General features: G+C 36.2%; 1 pseudogene; it reads right to left on the bottom strand.

Annotated features, from left to right (window-relative positions):
* Positions 1-1,647: 1,647 nt before the first annotated feature.
* On the bottom strand, positions 1,648-12,898 carry LOC118935096 (tropomyosin alpha-3 chain-like; annotated as a pseudogene).
* Positions 12,899-25,351: the final 12,453 nt, after the last annotated feature.

Genomic DNA, 25,351 nt, shown 5'->3' with positions numbered 1-25,351 from the left:
TCTTCCTTCCAATAACCCGTAAAACCAGTCTTACCATGAGAAAAACATCAAATTCCAATAGTGGGGCATTCTGCAAAACACCTGGTCAGCTGTCCTCAAAGCTGCCAAAGCTACCAAACCAGGGAAAGTTTGAGAGACTGCCACAGCCCAGAGCAGCCTAAGGAGACAGGACAACTAAGTGTAATTTGGTATTCTAGATGGGATGCTGTACCACAAAAAGGACATTAGATACAAACAAATGAAATGTAAACTATGGGTATTATTTATAATACTTATCAATATGTATTCAAAGTTGTAACAAATGTACTAATCGGTTAATGTTAGGGGAAACTCAGTGTGGAGTACACCAGAACTCTCTTCTCAAAGTTCCTGTAAAACTAAGACTGTTCTAAACATAAAAGTCTATTGAAAAGGAAGGAAAAAAATGAAAAACAAACAAAAAGAATGAAGTATTGATACATGCTACCACCTTGATGAACCTTGAAAATATGTTGAATAAAAGAAGCTAATCCCAGAAAATCACTTATGTATGGTATAATTCCAAAAATGAAATATTAATAGGCACATCTATAGAGACAGAAAACAGATTAATGATTGCCAAGGTTTGGGGCTAGGGAGAATACCGACTGCTAAAAGAAATCATTACTAATACTATCAACACCAAGCATAAGGATCTAACTTTAAAGTGTTTTTATTTCTTTCACAGTAATTGTTTTTTATTGTATCCATCTCTAACTAAACTTGTAAATAGGTTTTGTAGCCAGATAAACTTATGAGGTCGACTTGAAGTCTCTGATCATTATTTATTCTTCAGTTATAAAAAGAGTAAATGCAGGAACAAAGCTTGAATGGATGGCTGCCATGAGTTAACACTCAGCTGTGGTTATAGGTACAAGCTTTGTGTTTTAAGTACTGTCTTTGCAAATCAGCAGCTATAGGACTATGGGCTAGTCAACTTCCATATGCTTCACTATCCTCCCCTTGAAAATGGATATTATGGTGATAATGATGAAGCATATCACAATCATAACTCTGTTATAAAGCTTACTATGAAGATTAAATACTACTGGCAAGCTGCTTATCACAGTGTGAAAATAAATGAGATAAATTTAGTCCTTCCATCAGAGACATAGGAAGTATTGTATAATTTAGTAAGACATGCATTGTTGCAGACTGCATGACTTGAAAATAAGTCTGTAAAAATTTCATAAACTTTATGTATAAAGCTGAAATTATTTGTGATGGCACAATACAACACCATTTGATTTATTTCTTAGTAGTGATAACTGAAAAACTTTTTACAAATGACAAGAGGCACAGAGTGACAAGGGCATCTGTATGATTCCCTCTACAGCAATGCAAAATTCAGAGGGGACGTTTGCTTGAGCATTATACCCACACCTCCAAGTCTCTGGGGCTGACTCATAGTTACTATTTGCCATGAGGGACCTCATATTCATTTAATTCAGGCCCATGACCAATTCTTAAAAGATAACTGGTTTTTGACCTCTGGCCTATAACTCAGTGATATTTTGTTCATTTCTTTAAGGGAAAGAAATTTGTCTTTGTATTTTTACTTCTCAGAATCATAAAATTACTTGAAAAGAAAAAGAAAGAATCAGAATCTCAAAAAACCTGAGGCAGCCTTTATGCATAAACAACCAGATCAACTTTTATATAGCACATTTTCAAAGATTCCAGGTAGACCACCACTTTCTCAATTATTCCTGGCACTATGTTTTAGAAAAAGAAAAAGGCTAGGGTCAGGGGAAAAGGAGACAGAAGACATTGCTCTTGTCACACTTGACCAGTATATTTTTATAGCATTTTTATATATAAGATCAAAGTAAAGTTATTCCCATGAAGAAACTTAAGGCCTTCGCCATTAGCCTCTATTCCACACATAATAGTGAACCCTAAGACACTGCCAAATAATACTATTTACCTAGTAAGTATATTTGTAAACCAAAGGGTAAAGAGGTTGAGATTCTCTTTAGTTCTAACGTGATGATTTCAGAAGTTTTTATTTGAAAATAATCTTGGAGATCATCTAGATCCAGTTTAAGACATTTATTTTAAATAGAAAGATTAGAATTATCAGTGGCTTTTAAACTAACTTATCATCATATTCACTTGGGAGCTTTTTAAATAAACAGATTACACAAACAACATTCTCAAAGATTTGACACAGAGAATCTGGTCTGAGTAACCAGAACATGAAATTTTCCAACCTATCAAGGGAATTACAAATCACCAATGTGTGGGACAAAAAAAAAGGACAGTGAAACAAAATCTCCATTTTCAGTACTAAAAGATACTAGACCATTAGTGACTATGTACTTGACTCTTTAAGAGAAAATTTTAGAAAAAGCAACAAAAAATGAAATATTTTTTTCCATATGCTTCACTATCCTCTCCTTGAAAATGGAGAAAGAGAAACGAAAAAACAAAATGTGCAGAAAACATCAGATGGACTGTAACCCTCTTTATTTTTTACTCACTTGTTGCTAAGGTTTAGTGTGGTAAAGCATAAAACTGTAATGATCATTTCATAAATTATGGGATTTGGAGTCAGAATATTTACAGGAAGATGTTGGCTCCACTGTTTGTTCATAATTAAACCAATACTGTTGAACAATCTGTCCTTAGAGCTTTCTCTCTTAAAATGGGAACAGTAATAGACTCATATAGAAGTGCTTTGTATGTTAAACAGGAAATGGATATTTCTAAATAACTGAAAAAAATAAAAAGATCTGAAATAAAGTACTTAGTCTAAGTAATATTTTAGAATTAATCTAATTTCATTTTTATCATTACATCATGAGTTTCCCATATGGGAAAGCTGAAGCTTAGAGAAGTTCAATGAATTCTCAAGGTCAAAAAACTAATAAATCATAGAGTTAAAATTTGAACCCTGGCTTCTGTATTTCCCTAGTCCAAGCTTTTAAAATATGGTGTGCTTTATAATCTAGTAGTATTTTCAAGAATACACAAGAAACAGATTTCCACCCAACTTGATATAATTTGCATTCACTACTGTGTATCAACAAACAGATTAATGAGCCCTAAAGTTGGAGAGTTTTCACAGCATATATTTACCGGGATGAAAGATGAACTCTGTCTACAGAAATCTTATCAAATACTGAGAAAAGGGAAGATTCATTCCTTTATATATACTTATGATGTTGATTTCATGTTGTTTAATGTGACAATAGTGCCTGATACTCTGTTGATACAGATTTGCAAGTTTTGTAAGACTGACAATTGATAGAGTTTATTTTTTTACAGTATTTATATTTATGTACTTTAAATATTTTGTCTTTGGTACACATCAGCCCCTAAGAGGTAGCATTACAATCCCTATATTCTTGTAAGATCACGCACATCAAATCCCTTTTCCTTTCTTTCCCCGTTATTGGGCCTTCCTTTCAGCTCTCATGAATCCCTTGAATATCACAAGTTACCTACATGTAAAATTGGTGTGTCCTGCTGCCTGATGCTCAAGTTACATATTATATAGGTTTTTAACTCTTTCTCTTTCTTCACTACAAGGTATATGATCAACAGCTAGACATAAATTTCTGGCTCTTTATTTTTTTGTTACTTAAGCTTTATATACATTAACTTTTGTCTTGGAGATAAAAAAAGTCTAGCACATCATTTATGCTCTAAATTTTAACAAGTCTTTTCCACAATTACGTATAGCCAATCTACTAGATTCAGGTCTAAGCAAACGTGTTTTATGATTGAGTCTGCAGGTTTAAATCAGGAGATCACTGAACAAGTTCTACAAATAGAGAAGAAAAATAAAATTTCATTGACATTTCTGAAACAAAATATTTCTCCTATCTTTCTCCAATGGAATGAAACTTTCTAAACCATTCATGTATTCATTAATTTCTTTATTCATTCAGGCACTCAAAAATGTTTACTGAATTCTTACAAGTTCAATTTTGAAAATTCATGAGTTACCATATCACAAGGGACAGATGTTACATAAACACAAAAATGTAAAAATACAATATTCTTCAGAAGCGAGTATTAGGAAAGAGTAATATAGAGTTCAAGTTTTGCCATCTTTGACCACATGGATGGACATAGAGAGTATTATCCCAAGTTAAGTAAGTCAGAGAAAGAAAAATATAATATTATTTCAGTTATATGTGGAATCTAAAAAACAAATGAACCAACAAAATGGAAAAAACGCTAATAAACACAGAGAACAAATTGGTGATTACTATTGGGGAGGGGGAAAGGGGACAAACGAAACAGGAGAAGGAATAAAGAGGTACAAACTTTCAATTATAAAATAAATTAGTCATATGGATGAAAAGTACAGTATTGGGAACATAGTCAATAATGTTGCAGTATCTTTGTATGTTGACAGATGGTAACTACACCTATTGTGATGAGCATTTAGTAATGTATATAATTGTTGAATCACAATGCTGTACATCTGAAACCAATATTAATACTGTATAACTATATTTCAATAAAATATAAAATAAACTAACGCAATTAAGAACTCAGAAAAAAAATTGGACATGTAATAAGGAATGTAGACAATAGTCAATAATTTTTCCCCAGCTTTCCCTATTATTCACAGAATATGGGATATATGAGCAGATTCTTAAAAAAGAGGTGTGAAGGTTTTTTCTCTTTTTTTTTTTCCTCCTCTCGCTCTCAGAAGAAGAAAAGAACAGAGTGCAGGAAAAGGCACATCTAGCATGCTGCCCATCAAAATTTAATATGTGGCAAAACCAACACTTAAAATAAAATGTAAAACCATAAATATATTTATTATTAATTAAGAAATAATGAAAATGCCCTAATATTAGGAAAAATAAATTTTATTAAAGGAAAAATATTTAAATCCAAAAGAATTTAAAGCAGAATATTATGAAAAATAAGGCAGATTCTTACAAAATGAAAAATAGATAGGACAACTGAATTGAGAAATGACTCCAACATTTATGCTTTTCACAAGGTATGGGGACCAGACTTCCCAAACGCTTTTACTAAAAAAAATTCCTACCTGAATAAATGATGAAAAAGTATGTGAAATCTCTGAGGTCCAAAAACTAAGAATGAAGTGAAGTAAGAGTGGGTAGTTCCAATCACTGAACAAGGTTACCTGGGGCATCTGCTATTATCAGGCACCCAGAACACCAGGTCTTCTAGTGCCAACAGAGAAAGTGAAACAAAGGCCTTAAGTCCTACAAAGTGGCGATGGTGGAACTGGTCTCCATTCCACAAAGATGGAATTGTGAAGACATGCTAAGTCAAACATGGACAAAAAAGCATGTATGTACTAATAAATCATGCAAATGGGAAATATTTGTCTATTGACTCTGTCCAGAAGAAAACAATGTAGGTCTCCAGAAATTTTAACCATATTTTATCTCTTACTTGAATTTGTGGTTGTCTTAAATACCAACTGTATATACTAAATGCCAAATTTAGTAGCATCCTCAATTTCCTGGAAGAAATATATCCAAACTCTTATTTTTTTTTGGAGGGACTGGTTCTTTACTTCAAAAAGACATGTCAATTTTCAGTATCAAAACAGCTTCACTATTGGTTTCTCCTCCTCCCAATCGTCCCCAAAGAGACCACACCAAAGGAGAGCACATCTTAAGCCAATAAGCTGCGGGATGCATACCTAACAGATTTCACAGAAACCTCACTCAAAAGGGAGCATTGGCAGGGAAACAAACTTTAAAAGATTGGCACACTGCCAACCCGCAGACTGTTGAGAGCTCTCCCTGCCAGGTGGAGTGGCCAGTGTACCACAACCCCAAAGAAGCAAAGTTTCAAAATAATATTAAATTTAAAAAGACTTTTGTACATAGGCTATTCAAGATTTTTCTAGCACTACTTGATACAAAGCACAAGGTGGCACTTTTAGAGACATCAGCTTCAGACCCAGAAAAGGGTGATGAAATGAGTTTTATATGGCTAAATCAGTGGCAAAAACATAATTTTCTTTTCAAGGAAGCAGGAGAGCAAAACGGTGGTCACTTCAACATAAAGGGCACATGATCCAATCTGTGAGTGGTTGGGAAGCACGTAGAGAGAAAGGCCAAGGATTTGGTCTCAGAGGTCTCACCATCATAATTTGTTCAGTCACTTGTAAAGAAAAATTAATAAAAAAATTAAAAAGTTGCCCAAAGGTACCTTAAAGCTGAAAACCTGAACTTTTATTTTTTTGCTAACTTCTCCTGGAATCCCTTTCTAGTTAGGCTGTTACTTTATACAGAGCAATGAGATTCCCCAAAATGGAACTTCCTCTGGATTCGGTTTCCTTTCAGTAAGCAGAACCATACCTCTTTTCCTCTTCTATGGAGAGGGCAAGATGCATTAAGTTGAAAAGTGACCTTCCAAATGTGAGAAAGGGATGAGACTGCTGTTTCAGAGCTGCGGAATTATTTAGAATGTTTTACATATGGTTGCTACATCAACAACAAAGGTAATTACGAAATGTGTACATCAAAACATGCTTTTAAAGACATTTTGCATTATGCATATATTCCCTTAAATATTGTTCCCAAAGGTGCCCAGCCTCTAGCCCAGCTGGAATCTCTGAGGAGAGGCAGAGACAGTTTGGTGAAAAAGACAAAGGGGTCAGGGTGGGAGAGGTGATAAAAGGAGAAAGGAGCTTTCCAGTTAAAGATCAGCCCTCAGGTTAAAGATCAGCCTCCAGCAGGCTGGCATCCAGGCGGAGGCAGAGTCAGTGGGAGGAGCAACGACAGGGCAGGGCAGGACGGGGGTGCTGTACATCTCATTCGGTCAATCAGAGTCTGGTACACCATCCTTTGTGCACACAGGTGCTCCTCCCTGGTTCATTTCAGCTTAATTTCCAAATCATCCATGTCTTTCCCAGCTTGGCTACAGATCTCTCAGCAAACTCAGCATGGGTCTCTGCCTCCTAAGTTTATCAGTAAGAATCTTTATCTCTTCCTCACATGTGTCTTCTTTTTGAGAATACTGTTCTTCAGCAGCCGTCAGACACTTCAGGGCGCTCTGATCCGCCCACCCATCTCTCGGCAACAGGACTCTGCCAGCTCAGCTGCGTCCTCTGTGTGTGTGCCAAGGCCCCTTCAGTTATCACCAGTTTCCGAGCCACCTCTTCATACTTCCAATCTGCCTCTCCTGCGATGTGCTTAGCTTCTTTGAACTGGATTTCCATCTTTTCTTCATCTTTTAAAGCTTGGTTTTCAATAACCTTCACACCTTTCTCACTCTCAGCAGCAGCTTCCTCCACCTTTTGCAGGGCACTGGCCAGGTGCTCCTAAGTGTGGCCCAGTTCCTCTTCAACCAGCTAGATCCTCCAGTTCAAGGAGGCCACCTCAGTCTCAGCCTGTTCCCAGGCCGCCTTTCTCCCACCACTTCCCACTGGAGGTGCTCAGCCTACTGCTGTAGAACCTAGATCTTGCGCTTCACTGCCTTGGTGGTGGTGATCCAGCCATGGTGCCCACCCAGCTCCTGCTGTGCTCAGGTTCCTGCCTCCGGACTCTTTTGGAGGAAAGTGCTCTCAATCCACAAGTCCCAGGATTTCCATGATTAAGATCAGACAAATTAAAAACCCTAAGACATATGATGACTCAATCATACTATAAATTGGTCACAGGGATGGTAGTACAGCATGGAGAATATAGCCAATGATTCTGTAACATCTTTTTATGTTCACAGATAGTAACTGCACTAGTTGGGGTGAGGGTTTTACAGTATGGTAACTGTTGAAACACTATGTTGTATACTTGAAATCAATATAAGATTATCTATCAATGATACTTCAGTTAAAAAAAAAAAAGACGTATGATGAAACAAGCGACCATGAAAAAGTATTAGCAGAAACAGTAACAACGGAAACCCCAGAGGAGTCAGATACTGAAATCTTCATAGGAGATGGTGCAGAAACGAGTTAACATAAAAAGTTTGAGAATGCATCATTAGAAAGGCACGCATGCAAGATGGATCTTTGGCTTACAGGAAACTGATTTCAGAAGTGTTCCCATCACTTCCTAATAAGAATGGTTAATTTCGCTTAAATTGTTTGTTCAAACAATGTGGGATTTTTTTACCTAAATGCCAGCTTTCCTCCTGGAGTGTGGAATCTCTATATGTGCAACATAAACAATGCCTATATGACCAGCCTATAATCAGAATCTTAAAACATGAGTCTGTTATGAGTTTCTCAGGTAAAATACACACCATTAAAATAAAAATATATAAAAACATGGAATGTTTCCTAACTTACTAATCCTACTGTTTCAAAGTACAAATTTGTAAATGTAGGTCTAGCCTTTCACTTTAATTGAATCATAGAATTCCACTGTGTAATTCTTTTTAGCTTCTACTGTTGGACATTTAGGCCTGTACATATTTTTTTCAATTTTATACATTTCACCTGGATTGTCACAGCTTGTTCTTCGAGGAACTAACCATGTTCTGAGACTAAACTGTGAGAGGACACTTGAAAACTTGATCCGGGTTTCCTGGTTTCACCCCATACAATGTTTCCCTTTTGCTGATTTTTATTTCTATCTTTTCACTATAATAATTTGTAGCCATAAATGTAACTATATCCTGAGACCTGTGAATATTCTTAGAATATTATCAAACTTGAGGGTGATCTTGAGATACAGAATTATATAACGTCTTGCCTGAGGATTTCAGCCTTGGGCAAGTTCATTATTGATTCAGTGAGACTAAGAAATGACAACTGAACATTCTTGGGGTAAAAGGGTTGTCTTGCGAATGGGTTTCAGTCCCAGACAAGATCACTATGGACTCAATGAAACCAAAAAATGACAGTGGAACGTTCTTGGGGTTAAAGGGTTTATACCCACCTTTATTCCCACGGTGGTAGGTCAGTCACTAGAATCCCATCCACTCAGAGCAAGTCTGCATGCAGCAAGCTGGTCTCTGCCTCAGGCCCTCTCTGTCCCCGCAGCCATCTCAATCTCTGTTCTTGGTGCTGCTACCACTCCAGTCTCTGTTCTCCAGCAGCCTCTCCAGCTCTGCAGCTGTGCCACTGTGTCGACCAGAGCACTGGGTGGAGTTCTTTACACAGAGTCAATAGCAACATATTGCCCACATGTGTGTAGTGAGCTAGCTAACTAGGGCCAGGTGAGAATCCTGGCCATAGAAACCTTCACTTTATCCACAAGGGTTTATACCCAAACTTTAGTCTCAAGGCAGGTCTAGCACTAAGATCACGTCTGCAACCAGCAGTCTGCAGGTCCATAATCCTCCTCTGTCTCTGCCTCTGCCCAGAGCACTGGGCAGAGCTCTTTATATAGTGACTCAGTCAATAATAGCTTATTGTCTACAGGTGTGGGAGCAGTAGCCTAGCAGGCTAGTTACATCATCAAATAGTTTAGGGTCAGGTGAAGACTCTGGCCACAGGAACTTCCATTTACTCACAATAAAATGTGTTGTTTTTAATGATTAAGAAATAAACATCAATGTATAGTGTGAATAAATATATAAAAAAGATAAGGAATATTTGAAACAGGGCTTTAAAACTAGAAATTCATAATCATTGAAAGGACCATTTATTTTCATTCTTGGGATTCTTTAGTTGTATTATTTTGTTTCTCCTAAGATACACTTTTCTGTTTTCACATTTTAAAATTTCTAAGATTTATATGAGTTTTATAGTGGATGCAATATTACCATTGGAGTTTTACAGTTGGTGCAATCTTACCATTGGGTCATAGCTTAATAGGCAGTACCCTGGTCATAAATTAAAATGATTGTGTATCTGGTTTAGGTTCCACAAAATATGGTATTAGCATTTATTGAGGGATTTCTATCTTAGAAATTATTTTTAAAGCTTTATAAACAAAATATCTCTTTAAACTAGCCCCGACTTCAAATAACTGATAAGTGAGCACGGTTGGGATCCAAAACCAGTCTGATTCCAGAGCCCACTCTTTTAACAGCCATAAAACAACTGGAGTTTGTGAGCCTAATTCCAAACCTCATGGAATTCCTGACCCCTTAATTTTCCAAGCTCCCTGATGATAAGCATCACTTGGAACAAATAATACCAATTTCCTACTCCAGTCTCTGTCTGTGGATTACTGAATCAGAACCTTCAGATGAAGGGCTATGTATGCTCTGCTTTATCAAATACTTACTTCCTGGTGATTTTGTACCTTCAGGCAAGTTAAGAAAACACTGTGTTGTCCCAGTTGTTCTGGGATAGTTCCTTTTTAGTGTCTGTCACTCCTCATCAACAAGCAGTCTTAACATGCAACGTATACTGAATCATTGCTATTTATCATGGAAGGTGATAAGGGTTTTTAGTATTACTTAGTTGCTTCCCTGGTTTTTAAGCCAGAGACTACTTTTGGAGCTTATCCTTCAGCATTAAGGAGGGAATTTCCATTTCTATATCTTTAGGAACACCAGTATACCTCATAACCTACCTGTCACTTGGATTTCAGTGAAGATGACTGACTTACCAACATGGATCAAATAATGTTGCCTTTAAGCCACTTGAGTTTTAGTCTTTGAATCTGGAGGTTATCTGTTTGTAAAAGTGTCATATACTTCTAAAAAATATTCGATAAAATTGATCTCCTTCAAATTTTTCTCTTCTGCCCCGTACCTCTGTTGAGTGTATGTGTGGAGAAGTTGCGGATCCTATGGTCAGGATCCTCACTGAACTTAAACCACCTGATGATGTAGCTGGCCTGTTGCTAGGCTACCGCTTCTAATAATATAAGCTACTATTGCACTATATACAGAGCTCAGCCCAGTGCTCTGGGCGGAGGCAAAGACTCTAGTGCTCTACCTACCGCTGGGAGAACAAGCCAGGTAATAAACTCTTTCACCCCAAAGAACATTTTACTGTCAATTTCTTTGGACACATTGAATCCATAGCAGGGGCTGAAACCCATTGGCAAGACAGTATGTATGTGTGTTAGGATCCTGTGACTAAAAGAAACAAAATGTATTTTATATTTTATAAGTTAGTGTCAGACTTGGCAACAATACTGATGGAAAGATTCTTGGGTCATTGCATTTCATTCTGTACAATGGAATCTTTCCTATTTTAGCGTATTTCTTAAATGAATACATGATAGTTTCTGCATTCAATTCCATGCAGTATACTTGGCTAAATGTCATTAATTTGGAAGTCTCTATCAGGTGGAACTCAGCTGAACTTTCAGGTTCAAATCAAATCAATTTAAATGAAATCAAGTTTAGAGTTTGATCTGACTTTAATGTCAAGCAAGATTCTCTCAATTTGGCTGGGAAATTGTGCTTTCAAGATCCAAATTTATTTTCAAGCTTATTTCTTTTTCCTCTTTCAACTCTATTTCCCTGAAGTCAAATGAATCAAACCTAGCAGTGTCTTTATTATTTTAATTGGATAATTTCAACATGACAGATTGTGTTTCAAAATTCTGGTTCTAATCTATTATATCTGAAAAGTTGGAGAACTTCTTGAAAAAATAATCTAATAGAAAATATGATTATTTGTTAAGGAGAGTAAAAAAAGGATTTGGAGATGATGCTGTAGTTCTTGGCTGGTTTAGAAATAAGTAAATAAATTTTAAAAACTCACCTAGTAATTAAGAGTCAAGGGCACAAATTCGCCCTACTATCTCAAGATCTCTGCTAAACTATATGTAAAATTAAACTGGTAGTCAATATAATATCCCCTTTAATAGTCTTTGGAAATAAAAGATTAGGGAAGAGGGCCTTCAAATATAAAGATGAATAAAATATGTGCCTTTCCTTCCACATAATAAACATAATTATTATTTCAGACAAGGTTAAATACATTCTAAGTCTGAGGAAATTTGACATCATTAATTTCTAGTTCTTTATCAGGAGAGTTGGTGAACTGAATTATGGTAGTGGAGAAAGATTCAATGTAGTTGTATGTTTATTTACATGTTTCTCTCACTTTAAGATCTCAAATTATATTTTTATATATCAGTTTCTAGCAAAAGCATTAATACTTAATTTTCTTGCATCTTTTCTAACTTTTTAAAAATACACCAACTATTTGGGCCACTTATTTGGATAAACTTATCATGTAAAATTTTAATAAATTTCACATATCTCACTAAGTTTTTGTATTTTTTTCCCCTTGACTCAATACTACTTACCTACATTTACATGTATTACCATTTACCTGCATTTCACTTGGAAATCCCAGATGATAACAACTTTAATATTAAAATCAGCGAAGGGAAGAACAGCGTAAGGGGAGTCCAAGAGAACTACTAAACACAGTCCTCTTCCACCATTCACGTATGATAGCATGCACAGAGTATCAGCAACCAGGCAAGCTTACATGAGCCTTGGTATTCAGGTTTACCATGGCTCCATTATGTAGACATGACTGACTAATTGATCTTATGGTTGATCTCAGTCTCCAGGTTGACCAATACCCAGGTGATCCAAAGCCCTGACCCTAAATCACATCTTGATTTTTCTGGCACAGCTAGCCCCCACATAAGTCACATTGCTACTGTGTGGCCAGGCCATGGGCCCAAGGCAAACAAAGATTACCTCCCAGAAAAAGAGAACAAAGGCTAGCCCTCTTTTTGTGCAAAGTTAAACTCTTGACTTCACAGGCTACCCTCGGAGCATTGACTAAGTCCCTCTTGTAGCAAAACAACCATATTTACCTGGGCATCTGTAGGGGTCTGGGGTTGCAGTTGAGTTTTTGGGGCAACATGAAGAGCAAAGAAGGCAGTGGGAGTCATCATGGAGGGTGCTCAAAAGAGGCCACTCTATTCTGCACAAAGCTGTACTTACACTGCTACCGTGCTAATTCATGGTTACAGAAGTATTGAAGACGCGCATGCGTGTGGCCTTCATGGCTGGGCGTCTGGCCTTCAAGGCCTTTATCTAACTCCTTACTCATGGGTACAACATGCTGTGTTTTCAGATTTCTCAAGGCCAGACATATCTGGGGTGAAGCAGTGGACAGCTGTTCTCATAAAAGGTGGTGGTGATGGGGCTTCCCTACAGCATCTACTTTAGTACAGAATTTATACAACAGACACAACTATAATATGATGAATGTGCCTAACATTTGATTGAGCTGGTGTGCAGTAGAAATAGATCTAGAGAAACAATCTATATTATAAAACCACTGCATACATTTTCATATTTTTATCCCCTGATCTACCATTATTTATCTTATGATAAACTTGTTCAGAACAATTTAGCCTACAAGTGAGTGGATATTTAGCTAAATCCTGTTCTTTAGCCAGTCATTTTCCATCAGTATTACATTGTCAGGAGTCCTTCTTCAATTTCCCAATATATTTGGTCATTAATATCAGTATCATAATTTTACCAATAATGTCGGTGTTAGGCCAGTAAGAGTATGGCAGTAGACGTAACCTGAAGAATTTTTAGAGTCAAATGATACACATGTACTAGAATCCGTCCCACTCAATCATTAAGAATTAGTCTAGTCCATCATTATGTTGTCTCACTAAAACAGCTCCCAGAGTGGTATCACTCAGGTTTCTAGGCTTCCATTTTATCTTGGCATATCCTAAAAGCAGTAGTCTCAACAACATATGTTTTCATTCTTTTAGGAATTCAGTATAATTGACTAGAAGAGAATATCTCTTGCTCTGAACCTCTTTTGAGGCATCAATATTGGACTGCTCTTATTGCATAACCCATTTATTTATTCCCTCATCCTCTTTCTTTCCATCTGTATCCAAAACTTTATACCTTTGAAAGGTACTTTAGGTTTAACCATTTTGCTTGTCCAGACTGACACAAGTAATAGTGGCTTAGCAAGTGTCTCCCCTTCAGTCCTCCCATTCATATAGGGTAAGATTACATATAAAGTAACATTACTTAGTTTTCTGTAGTGAGTTCTATTGATGACTAGACAATATAGCTGCATTCACTGTACATTGTGATTTTGCCAGATGAGATGAGGCAAAACTCACCTCATAAGTCCCTTAATAATTATGACATAAAAATTTAAAGGTATATTTATAGTTTCATGCTTAGTAATTACTCATGCTTCATGGGCATGTACTACTTTAGTGCAATCCTTAAATTTTCATAGTGATTTTATCAGGCTGTGCCCCACATGAGCATCCCTTTGACAGGCCTTTTTTCCATTGCCCTTCTGCCTGGTCATATGGCCAAGCGAACAGCCACGGCCCATGAGTTGGCAAAAACCCAAATATAGAAGCAAATTGCATGCAATTCAGCCCGCCAAACTGACTTGTTTTAGCCCTCTCACTAGCAAATGCAACTCACAGGAGAGTTTTTGCTGTTATTTATACCTAAGTGTCAACATCAGTCATGAAATCTCATTTCTAAGGTGAGTTTCATACACACACACACACACACACACACACACACACACACACACACACACACACACATATATACATACTTATGAATTATACAGGTGTATACATTATATATATATATATATACACACACATAATTTTTCAATGAAATAGTATAACTTTATTTCTGGAAAAGTGATTATTATCATATTTAGCAGATTTGATATTTGTGTAAAGGATAACATTTCTGGCAGTCTTGAAAGCACACTTCTCAGGCATACACTTTCTTATCCTCTAGGCAACGAATACAGACTTTTTAATTTGTATTCATGTTTCAGTTTTCATAGCATTCAAATTATGTGTCATTCTCATTTTAAGCCTGTGATGGTAACAGAGAATGGACAGTTACATAAACTTTATAAATAAGAAAATAATACTCAGTGAAGATAGTTGACAAGATCCAATTAATTCAGCCAAGGTATAAACCCTTATTAAACTTAAGCCAATTTTTAAATTTATAATATGGCTATTTCTAAACCAAGCTCTGCCTAAAACCGTTCCCAGAGTTTTTCTGAACCTTCACTCTCCTCTGCTATATTTCCACAATGTCTTATTTCCTGCTGATTAACAATGTGGTACCTGGATACAGAGCAGGAAGAAGAGCTAAAATCCCAACACAGACCCTTCTGAAGGTTGGCACAAGCAAGTAATTGAGGTAATCTCTCAGATAACTTAAGTAGAAACATATCCCCATCCTTAGAGCTGAATTATGTAAGAGCATTTGAGTTTTTTCTGATGGGTATGTGGAGGAATATGTAAGATTGTAAATTAAAGACTGCCAAAATAATATTGTCTCTGTTCCATATTACAAGAATAGAAAGAGCTGCAAAGATAATGTAAGAAAAAAAATTAAATAATGTTCTAAATCCAATACATTTCAAGAACTGCCAAATCATAATAGACAATTGATCAAAAAATTATCATCATTGTTATCAGCAAATATTAAACACATCCTGCCTTACTGATGTGGTATTTGATATGTTTTTAGTATCATAAAGTATTTGAGAGCCATCTAAAAGGAACTACTAATGCATTTTTTCTTTGAAATGTATAAAAAGATTTAAACATCTGTGATGAGGTATCAGTATTGCAGGTAGGAAAACAATATATACAAGATTCATATATTTATATGACATGCATGTTTATATAGTTTTACCTGTGATCTTTGGCATATGTATATTTCATAATAGACACACCCTCTGTGTCAAAGGAGAACAGTGTGGGAAATAAAGTAACTTTATAATAGAAGTCACATATTGGAGCTTACCAGATCTGGCTCATAGATACATTTCATTTAACTGCACCGGATTGGTGGGTGTGGTGTTCTAATATTTTAAATTGGTTGACTACCAACATAATTTATTTTAAAACTCTAGTAACTAGATTGTAGGATTCTTTATTTAACCATGAAGTAATGTACTAAACTTGTGTTTTTACCATAAATAATTATAATAGGCTGTAAAAAGAGCATCCTGTATGAATTAAAATTTACTAGAAAGACAATAAAGCTAGAAAATATAACTCATTAGCAGGAAAACAAGCAGCCCATAGAAACTGACCCTGAGATAGCAGGGTGTTGGAATTAGCATAGATTATCTTTGACACAGCTATTATACACACTCCTGAGGACTTAAAAGGAATATGACTTTAACAAATGAGCAGATGAAGAATTTAAGAAAGGGAAACTGTAAAGAAAATTCAAACAGATTTTAGAAGTAAAAAATAAACATCTAAAATTAAAAATACATTAGGTGGGTTTAATAACAGTATAGAAATATCAATCTGAAGAAATATAACTGAAAAAAAAGTTTAGGAGTAATGAACACAATCTCAGTGAACCAAGGGAAACATAAAATTTTCCATCATACTTGTTACCTCTCTCCCTCCAAAAAAAAGAATTAGTCAAAAAAATGTTTGATAAAAGTTGAAAAGTTCCTATACTTTAAGGTGAAAAAAATAAAACAAATAATGGCAGGAATAAGTGGCATCCTATCTGAATACAAAACATGAATACAAATTAAAGTCTGTAATTGTTGCCCACAGGGTAAGAAAGTATATGCCTGAGAAGTGTTCTTTCAAGACTACCAGAAATGCCCTTCTTTATATACATAATCAAATCTTCTAAATATGTTAATAATAACTTTTTCCAGGAATAAAGTTATACTATTTCATTGAGAAATTATGTGTGTGTGTATATATATATAATAATGTATACACCTGTATATTCATATGTATGTATACGTGTGTGTGTGTGTGTGTGTATGAAATTCACCTGAGAAATGAGATTTCATGAATGATGTTGACAATTAGGCATAAATCACAACAAAAACTCTCCTGTGAGTTGCATTTGCTAGTGGGGGGGCTAAAACAAGTCAGTTTGGTGGGCTGAATTTAACTATCAGTTCTCTGAGGAAAAAACCTTATATTGCAGCATTTGTCAACATCTGTGGTGTAAATATCTCCACAAATTTCAAGTTAGCAAAGTGCTTTAACAAAAGAGAACAAAATTTTATAACTAGCATTTCATAGAGCACTGAATAGTTTTTTTTCCCCTATAAGTATATATATTGTATTCCAAGACCTAGTCAATGAGAGTAGGTAAGGAAATATAGGATAAATCTAGTGGCCTGATGACCACCACACAATGTCACTCAGTGCTGTTTCTGCCATAACTACCAAACAGATACAAGTTGTTATTCATTCTCAAAATGAAAAAGCCTGCATTTTTAAAGACTGTCATGGTCCAGCAAAAGACAAGAAGTGCTAATGAATATTTCTAGATTAATGGAGTCTAAATTAACTAAATGTTATTTTTGATACTAAACTGGATCCTAGAGTAAAGAAAACAAATTTACAACAACAAAAATATCCCTATAAAGAACATAATTATCATGATTGATGAAACTGGAATATGGATTTTGGATCTGGTAATGGTATTGAATTGATGTTAAATCCCTTCATTTTTATGTCCTTCTGTTCTATTAGTGTAACATAATAATATTATTGTTCTTAGGAATAACATAATGAAAAACTTAGGAGTAATGGGAATTGGTGTCCCCAACTTAAATGATTCAGAAAGAAAATCATACATTATTCTACCAATATATGATAAAATGATATATTTAATAAATATTCACATATATAATAATATATAATATAGTGGATTACATAGAATAAATATAAACATACCTAAATTGCAGATTCATAACAAAGATTAAGGCAAAATATAAACAACTGATAATTTGGTTAAAAAGTAATGGGATTTCCTTGAACTACTATGTGTGAAACTATATCAAAACATAATGTTATACTGATTGGTGGTTACCACAGGGAGGAGTTGAGGTGGGTGGGTGGGGAGAGTAAAGGGAATAAAGGGGACAAAAATTCTTAATCATAATATAAATTGGTCACAAGGATGATAGTACAGCATGGAGAATACAGCCAATGATTCTGTAACATCTTCCTGTGTTGACAGATAGTAACTGCACTAGTTGGGGTGATGATTTAGTAATATGGGTAACTGCTGAACCACTGTGTTGTATACCTGAAACCAATATAAGATTGTCTATCAACTATAATTCAATAAGAACATAAAATTAAATTATATTAGATTTCTGAAAAAATACATTGAGTACATAAAAAATAATGTTATAAGTTTTCAAATAACTAACATATAATAACCAAAATTGTGGCTATACATGGCCAGCATTTCCACGTGGCAATAATTACCTGGCTTCCCATAGTAAATCTTCATATGAACAGTAACTCTAACACTATCATCTGTCACGCTTCCTGAACTATAAACTGGGTGTTAGTTTTAAATATAACTGACTTTTTTCACTCATTTCATTTATCTGCCCTATACCTAAAAGTAGAAGAGTTTGCAACATTTGGTCTAGGAGCAAAGTTGCTGTAAGCTAGAATCAATAATATACCAGTAAATATTTTACTAACTGTTCTCTGTGAAAAAAAATATCAACCCATATTTGTAACATCTGCCCATGTCCATAGTGTAAATACCCCCACTCTAGCCAACTTCAAACTACCAACATGAAATCACAAAACAATGTAGGGAACTTACACAATTAGCTTTTATGAGCTGATGTAAGCCAGCCCCAGCACCTCCCTGACTGTAATCGCCAAACTATTACAGAATTCCATGGTGTAGATAGACCTTAGAGATTATACAGACTTGAAGAAAGTATAACAGGGAAAGAGAAATTACACTGTCAGTTAAGACCTTGCTATGGAATTTCTAAGATATGCTCATGCTATGTCAACATAGTCTGAGGAAGAAAGTTTAGAACAGCAATTTCAGAGGAATGTGGACTATAGGCCTTCCAGTTTGAAATACACTTTATCTTCCTGAATAGCTAGCAGTTGAATTACTGAATCATTTTGTCAACTTGCCATTTTAATATACTATTTTCTAAGGTGCATTAACCCTTTGGCTTTCTCATTTACAAAACTGATTTAATTGCTTTCAAATATTTAAGTTGGGCTATGTAGTTTTTTGTCTTGTATTCACTGATTCTCTCCCATCTATTAAAAGCAAACAAATTAAAGATCAACCCCTCATCTACCTGAATTGCAGTCCATAGACTTGAGCTAATTTTCTCAATGAGACTGTAACACTTTTCCCTACCTTGTAGAATTAATGAAACACTTTCTTAAAAATAATAACAATAAGGTTGTCAGAAAATAAGGTGGGATTCAACAAAGGTCCTCAGAATAACTGATACACTCATGCAATTTTTAATTGTAATTTTAACTACATTTTTTATTATGTTCAGCTTCTCTGGTTTTAGTTCCTCAACCAGATTGTCTCTCTGTTACTTAATAAGGCTTCTTAGTCATTGTGATTAGTAAATTATTTAGCCCCTTTCTTGCCTTAAGTTACTTCCTTTTGTTTTATAAGTTTTTTTTATGTTCTGTCTCAAAGTTTCTCACCTTGTGTAATATCATAGTTAAAAAGTCAATAATTTGTCAAGGATTATAAATGGCTTAAAATTTATACTTTTTGCTACCTAATTAGCCTTCCACAATTTCATGGATGCTGGTATATGACAAGATTTGCGAGTCAGAGACAAGGAGGCACTATAACTCACAGCACACCATCCATTATGGATTTCATGCTTACAAAGTTACCTTCTGCTCCCAAGTCCCAGGAGGATGACACAGATATAATGGTTTTTCCTTACAACTGGGGAATCCAAAGGTTAGGGCGTCCTGATCTGTCATAGTGGCTGTAAGCAAACTTTCCTAACCTTTTCTCCAGAGGCAGACATTGTATTTACTCTATTAGTAAAATCCTTCACACTCTAGTCTAAAACAAGATACTATCTCTATCTTCCAAAGCATTTCCCTATATAAACATTTGTGAAAAGACAGCCTGAAGTTGTCAATGTCTCTGCTAACAAGATGTGCAGAAATGGGAATATCCAGGAAAAATTTCTCAACACCATATAGTATAAAAATTCCTACCCAGATAGTCTGTTGTAAGGAATAAAAAGACATTAATTAATAAAATAAATTAATTAATAAAAGAAATGAATTTTAGTCTAGCAAATGTAAAATTTCTTCAATGAATTTAGTGCATTTACCAGTTATTAGTCATTAACACTTTAATGTACAAACATTTATTGGATATAATCCAAAATTAAAATATAGTAAGGGATGGCTTTGATGTGGAGAATAAACCCAGAGTCAACATCTCTACTAGATGGGTAAGGAACCCCTAGAAAGTGAGGGTAAATTTAGTCTTTGGGGTCATTCTAGTCTATTTTAGCTGGGTTGGTACCATTTCCACCTCAATCTGTATTATTTCTACTTGTACATGGACAATAATAACCCTTTCTCTCTTCATATTATTTGTGCAACTTTCTCTTTCTGATTGACATTTTCTCTGCTTTTCAGACAAAATTCGTCTCAGTGCCTTCCCTTTATCAGACCAATAATGCTATTTTCCCTTAGTATGTGTTTTCAGATTCCATTTCTCTTTCCCTTTTCCTCTTTTATCCCCCTATGATCTAAGGCAAAAACTCTTGTTAATGTGTATGGAAATCTGCATCTCTTCAATTTCCCCCTTGCACTGTTGTGTAGCAAACTGCCACGAAGTCAGTGGCTTAAAACAACTTACTTGGTACCTCAGGTTTCCGTGCTGTGGGTCAGGAGTCTGCACACAGCGTGGCTGGGTGGCGGGGCTGCTGAGCATGGGGCTCTGAAGCTGAAATCAAGGTGTTGGGAGGGACTGAGTTCTCCTGTGGATGCTCCGAGAAAGAACCCACTTCCGAGATCTTTCAGGTTGTTGCCAGAGTTCAGCTATTCGCGGCTTGTAAGCCTGAAGTCCCCATCTTCTTTCCGGTTGTCAGTCGGGCCCCCTCAGCTCCTGAGCGCTCCAAACGGGCCCAGCCGCTGCAGCCCCGCACCGCCCGTCGGATGGAGCCCGGCCAGCACGCCTTGCCTGCAGCTGTGCCCTCTCCCCGCGCGTCATCCCCAGCGCTGCCGACTTGCCTGGGGCTGCCTGAAAAGTACGTTGAGCCAGAACCCTTCCGCCCCTCGGGTGGGGAAGGTGGGCCCTGCGGCTGGCGCCGCTCCAGGTGCAGCCCCCTGAGGAGAGCACCACGTTCCCGCAGGTGCTCTGAGTTCCCGCGAGACTGCGTGTGCCCGGGGACGGACCAGGACCTGGTGTGGGCCTATTACCCCGGCCTGCGGGATGCCTTTGGCTCTTGGCGAGTACCCTACCCCGACATCCCCTGCTACCCCTCCAGCCCAGCTGGGTACAAACTCCAGACGCTGACAGCATGGCATGCCAGTAAGTCCGGAGACAAAAGGTTGGAGCAAGGAAAGTGACTTTATTGAGAAAGCCAGCCGACTGAGATGGCGGTCTCATGTCCTCAGGCACTATCTTAATTCAGGGTTGACTGCAAGCTTCTTTTACGCTAGGGAAACGGGGAGCTGGAGGAGGAGCAGGTCAGGGAGTGACTGGAGGCTGCAGACATCTACGGGCCGGCGAGGGGTCTCCAGACGGCTGAGAAACTCGTGGACGCCTGGTGATTGCCTCTTGCCGACCCTACGCCTGGTCACGTGTTTCTAAAAGCCACAGGGCAATGATGATTTTCACACATTTTCCTATCTCTTGGAGGAGGCAAGCTCCGGTAAGGGGCTTTCTGCAGAAGTCTCAAAACTGTCAGCAAAATTCCTTTTGATGATTTACAAGCCTACATGCAGTGCTGCAGGGCTGAGCAGAAACCCTTTTCCTTTTTTTTTCCTTTTGACCAGAAGGTTAGGACAGCAAGGAGACAAAATACATTGTGGAGGCAAAGAGCCAAGCAGTTTTCTATCTGTTACAACTTTAGAATTTTGCCTATCACAAGAATCATTTTGTTGGGCCAATCTGCTGAGGATAATTTCCCTTTTAAATGTCAATTGTGTCAAATAAAATAACCTGATCACAGGTGATATCCCCTCATGTTCATATTCCCACACTCACTGGGAAGAATTATACAGGTCACTGAGGTTTATTTTAGAATTCTGCTACCCCACCTATCTGTATGAGGAGTTGTAACTTTGCAACAAAGTTTCTCATGAAACATCCGGAATTGTACTTTTAAACTGAAAATCAAGAAGTATGTTTTTTTAATTATCAAACTGTTTCAGCTCTTTAGTAGCCAAAAATATCTATTATACACAAAACTAATGTATGGCAGATTCATGCAAATCCTCATTATAATATAAAACTAGTGCTTTAAGAGTTGGTTACCAATTAGTGGACGTTGTAATACTTGTCCTTGAAAATTTACATTGTTTTCTAGAAGAGAAATGAATAGATCAGAATTAAATATTCATATAAGAAAGCATAGAGCTTAATGCATCATTAAGTGTCACTAAGTTTATTACTAACTGAAAACTTAGTTGAAATGACATTATTTTTTATGAGGAGTATATTAACTATACATTGCTGTGATAATATTATAGCAAATTTAGAAGCTTAAAACAACCTAAATTCATTATCTCACAGTTTCTACAGGTCAGCAATTGAGTCAAAGCTTAACTAGGTCTTCTGCTTAGTTTTCAACAATGCTGCAACAAAAATATCACAGAGCCAGATTCTCAACTGGAAGCTCAATTTGGGAAAAATCCACTTCCAAGCTCACCCAGTTGTTGGCAGGATTTATTTCCTTGCAGTTGTAGGGCTGAGATCTTCAGCTTCTTGCTGGCTGTTGGTGACAGGCTGTCCTCAACTCCTACAGGCTGTCCTCAGCTTTTAGCTGATGAATTCCATACCATGTGAGCTTTCCCAACATGAACACTTACTTCATCTAGCTACCAAAGAGTCTGTTAACATGAGTCAGCTAGCAAGACAATCTTATGTAAAGTAATGTAATCATGAGAGTGGCATCTCATCACCTTTGATATACTCTGTTAGTTAAAAGTGAGTCACAGATCCCACCCACAGTTAAGGGCTTTAGATTATATAAAGGAATTCACACCAGGAAGTGGGGACCATGGGGTGATGAATTTTAGAATCTGTCCACTGGAGGACAAAAGCTGGAGGAGTCACCATGGGATGGAGATTTTTGAGAAGGAAAGGATAATTACAGATCTTGAATGATAGATAATAATTGGAAAGATAGATTTAGAGTATGGAGGGATGAGTAGTATTTTTAAGTTATACTAGGCAATGCCAATGGTCTTTGCTATAGAAAATGGTACTACAGAAGCTACATCAAATGAACGATAGGTACTGTGATGAGAGAGAAAATCCATAAAAAATCAAGATCAGAGTACTTGTGTTCGCAGGCAGGTGCACTATATGTCTGTCCCACAAAATGATCCATACATCCTCTTCTTATCCAATAAATCAGGCAAGTCTCAGAGACTGTAGAAATGGAACCCAAACCTGCTTAAACACAAAAGGTTATTAACATCACTAATGAAATTGATAGGTAATTTAAGGAGTCCACCAGATTTCACTGGTAAAACTGACAGTATAATGACAATGTATTTGTTTCTTTCTTTTCCTCAGCTCTAAGCCCATAAAAAAACAAAGAAGAATCTCACTACCTCAGAGCCCAAAGCCATCCCTGAAAATACTGGAATTTCTCCTTTGTTGGTTAAATCAAGACTTCTATATCAACAACCACATCTTGTGGGATGGATAACTATGATTGGCTAGCTAGCCTACATCATGTGCTCTCTATGTGACAGGATGGCCTTACCATCCATTAGCAAGTTCAAAAGCTGAAAAAAAAGTGCAAAAACTCCACTATTAAAGAAACAATGATAACCACCCCTCCAAATGTAATAGCTGGATGTTAGGTGTGAGAGAAAACTGTAATATTTGTATATATTTGCACTGAATATTTCTGCTTATAAAACAAGTTAAATTTAAATATTTGGCTGGATAATAATAACCAGGAAAACTCAGCAGCCTGTGAAAGTACTTTGTAAACATAAGGTACTGTAAATATGTTTTTTTATTAAATTATATTTAATTGGTAAATTTAAGGATTTGCATTCAACATAAGGATAGTACATAGAGTTTTAATATGACTTTCGATATAATTCGATGTAATAACATAGATAGCAGCAATGGATAGATTTCTGCAAAAAGCATCCCCACCTATCTTGAACTTCTTATAACTAATCACACTTCTCTCTGAAAAGCTGAATCGAGATCATCCAGTATGTAATCTGCTGAAGTGTATCTCCTGCAAAATATCATTTGTTTTAGACTAGAATCCTCAGAAGAAGTCATGTGATTTCTTATTCTAGGATGATTAAACAACAATGTTAAACATAAGAGGAGGTAACCACAGTAAGCCAACATGTTAAATGAACTAACAAATGGGATTTCATAGCAATAATGGCTTTCCAAGAGAATTAACTGGTACTTAATTTGGCAGTCATGGAGCACATTTTTATTTCTAAGCTTAGCTAAATATATTGAATGATGATCAAATGATCAGTATAAAACTATATATCATTTTCTTCTCTCTCAGTTTTTTGGTTTCTGTATAACACTCACTAGAATCTTTTCCACTTTCTCTTAAATTGTCCCTATCATAAATATTTTAATTAAACCCAAACCAGTTAATATAATTCCATTCTATTATATACAAGGTATTATATTTATATTCATCTATATGGATATACACTGGATTGGGCCACCATACCTCCTGTTTTGCCAGTGGCATACTAGGTTTATGCTTGTCGTTCCAGAAAACTTCCTAAAAACTCCTCCTTTCACTTAAAAAAAATATCCTGTGTTGCATGATAAATTATACAGTTTCCCAAGCATTGCAAACATGCCATATGCTTTGAGAATGCTTCTGGATTGTTATATTTTTAATCTCAAATGTTATATGATCTTACCTGTAACTATTTCATTAGGACACTTATAAATATGAACCATAACAGTAGCACAACAAAAAAAATAGCAATTCCTTAATGCCAGTGCATATCCAACTAGTGTTCAAAATATCTTAAATGTTTAATATTTTTACAGTTTGTTTGATTCAGAATCCAATAGATTCTTTGCATTGCAATTGGCTTATATGTCCATCTCTTAAGTCAGTGTCTCACTACCCTTTTTCTTGCAATTATGTTTAGAGAAATTGGGTCATTTGTTTTCAAGAGTTCACTACCACGTTCTGGATTTTGTTGATTGCATGTATGTACCTTCTGAGTTCATATAAATTGGTATTTAGACAGAGTTGTTAGATTTTCTTTCTTGTTTCTCAGTAAACGTGACTGGGCTTCCCTGAAATCAAGATACTTCACATATATCTTGGTAGCTCATAGTCTAAAGAAGTAAATCTGGTATTTATAAATAAACCAAAATATATTAACAATTACTGAAGAAACGATACCAAATTCTCCAAATACCTTTCAGAATGTAGAAGAAGGGTAAGACAATGTAGCTCAGAGAAGACAAATAGGGACTCTGTGGCATCTTACTACACTGATGGACAGTGACTGCAATG

Source organism: Manis pentadactyla, chromosome 2 (assembly GCF_030020395.1).
Source record: "Manis pentadactyla isolate mManPen7 chromosome 2, mManPen7.hap1, whole genome shotgun sequence".
Taxonomy (NCBI): domain Eukaryota; kingdom Metazoa; phylum Chordata; class Mammalia; order Pholidota; family Manidae; genus Manis; species Manis pentadactyla.
The sequence above is the reverse complement of the archived record's forward strand: the minus strand, read 5'-3'. Positions and strand labels throughout refer to the sequence as shown.